Source organism: Panulirus ornatus, chromosome 11 (assembly GCF_036320965.1).
Source record: "Panulirus ornatus isolate Po-2019 chromosome 11, ASM3632096v1, whole genome shotgun sequence".
In the NCBI taxonomy this organism is placed as follows: Eukaryota; Metazoa; Arthropoda; class Malacostraca; order Decapoda; family Palinuridae; genus Panulirus; species Panulirus ornatus.
In genome coordinates, this window is record NC_092234.1 from 46853012 (window position 1) to 46855511 (window position 2500).

At 49.0% G+C, this 2500-nt stretch overlaps 1 protein-coding gene across 5 annotated transcripts in view; it reads right to left on the bottom strand.

Moving 5' to 3' along the window:
• The window catches only part of LOC139751469 (nuclear hormone receptor FTZ-F1 beta-like), a 515727-nt gene that overhangs the window by 80605 nt on the left and 432622 nt on the right, over positions 1-2500 (bottom strand). The window lies entirely within an intron of this gene.

Genomic DNA, 2500 nt, shown 5'->3' on the forward strand with positions numbered 1-2500 from the left:
ACTTTCCCTTCCCTTTACCCCATGTCTCCCTCCTCCGCTCCCCCGTCCTGCCCTTCCCTCCCACTGTGTCCCACGATCTCCCTCCTTCCTCCCCACCCCCAACACCCACTCACCCACCCCCTTTCTTTAGTGTTTATCTCCGTCTTTTTCTCCTGCCCTTCTTTCCTCCTGTGTCTTATCCCTTCATTTACCGTGCTCTTCCCCTTAATCTGCTGCAGTTCTACGTCTCTTCGTCCTTTCCCAACACGGTTCGCCTGTCCTCGCGGGCCCAGTACTTGTCTGTGTTCACTCTCTTCTGATGTTTGGGCAACAACACCCCCCCTTTTTTTCCTAGTGTGTTCTTTTTTTCCCCCCCTCCCATGTTCTCACTGTTGTGGCATGTCCTGTTCTCATTGTTCTGCCAACACCACTTCTCTCCCATCCCTTACCAATTTACACCCAAAATCTTCCTCATCCCCTCTTCCTCCTCCTCCTCCTCCTCCTCCTCCTCCTCCTCCTCCTCTCTGTCACGAGTACGTCCTCACGTTACATCCTTTCCTCCTCCCGGCAGGAGGCCCTTGTGACACAGCTGTATCTTACTCCTGCGGCTGCGTGTGCTGTGTTGAACCTCTGTGTGCCTCATGTATGGGCAGTGTACGCACACCTGTTGAACCTGTGTGTGCCTTATGTATGGGCTGTGTGCGCACACCTGTTGAACCTGTGTGTACCTCATATGAGGGCTGGGTACACACACCTGTTGAACCTGTGTGTACCTTATATAAGGGCTGTATGCACACCTGTTGAACCTGTGTGTACCTCATGTATGGGCTGTGTACGCACACCTGTTGAACCTGTGTGTACCTTATATAAGGGCTGTATGCACACCTGTTGAACCTGTGTGTGTACCTCATGTATAGGCTGTGCACGCACACCTGTTGAACCTGTGTGTACCTCATATGAGGGCTGGGTACGCACACCTGTTGAACCTGTGTGTGCCTTATGTATGGGCTGTGTACGCACACCTGTTGAACCTGTGTGTGTACCTCATGTATGGGCTGTGTACGCACACCTGTTGAACCTGTGTGTGCCTCATATGAGGTCTGGGTATGCACACCTGTTGAACCTGTGTGCCTCATATGAGGGCTGTGTATGCACACCTGTTGAACCTGTGTGTGCCTCATATGAGGGCTGTGTATGCACACCTGTTGAATCTGTGTGTGCCTCACGTATGGGCTGTGTACGCACACCTGTTGAACCTGTGTGCCTCATATGAGAGCTGTGTATGCACACGTGTTGAACCTGTGTGTGCCTCATATGAGAGCTGTGTATGCACACCTGTTGAACCTGTGTGTGCCTCATATGAGGGTTGTGTACAGACACCTGTTGAACCTCTGTGTGCCTCATATGGGGGCTGGGTATGCACACCTGTTGAACCTGTGTGCCTCATATGAGGGCTGTGTATGCACACCTGTTGAACCTGTGTGTACCTCATGTATGGGCTGTGTACGCACACCTGTTGAACCTGTGTGCCTCATATGAGGGTTGTGTACACACACCTGTTGAAACTGTGTACCTCAAAAGAGGCCATTTACCTGCACAGTCATTTAGTGTGGATGGATAAGCCTTTTTTTTTTCCCTCGACACTAAAACTTATGAAATCTGAAATCTCGTGGCGTTACAGCAGCAATTTGAAATTTCCTCATACCGTTACATGACTTCAGTGACGAATACATTACTGTATCGCAGCACAGACTTGTATTTGTACCCTCAAGCACATACTGTATCATACAGTCTTAATCAGCTGAGTACACTCTGTATCATACAGTCTGACTCACCCAAGTACACACTGTATCATCCAGTCTGACTCACCCAAGTACACACTGTATCATCCAGTCTGACTCACCCAAGTACACACTGTATCATACAGTCTGACTCACCCAAGTACACACTGTATCATACAGTCTGATTCACCCAAGTACACACTGCATCATACACTCTGACTCACCCAAGTACATACTGTATCGTACACTCTGACTCACCCGAGTACAAACTATATCATACACTCTGACTCACCCACGTACGTGTACACTGTATCATCCAGTCTGACTCACTTGGCAGTAGTGAGGCATGATGGTGGAGGGATGTTGAAGATGGTTTCGTGAGATTGGAGTGAGACGTGTTTTTTTCTTTTTCTTTCCTTCATATACAGGCAAACAAACGCAAGTAAGCCAAAGGAGAGAGAGAGAGAGAGAGAGAGAGAGAGAGAGAGAGAGAGAGAGAGAGAGAGAGAGAGAGAGAGAGAGAGAGAGAGACTCACATTATGACTGTAGCAAAAGCACCAGGAAAACATGAGCTCTTCACGTGCACACGGCTTGCTATAAGAGCGAGATGCTCTCCATTTTAGATGTTTATAGATTAGGCTTTGTCGCTGTCTCCCGCGGTTAGCGAGGTAGCGCAAGGAAACAGACGAAAGAATGGCCCAACCCATCCAACATGCACATGTATATACATAAACGCCCCA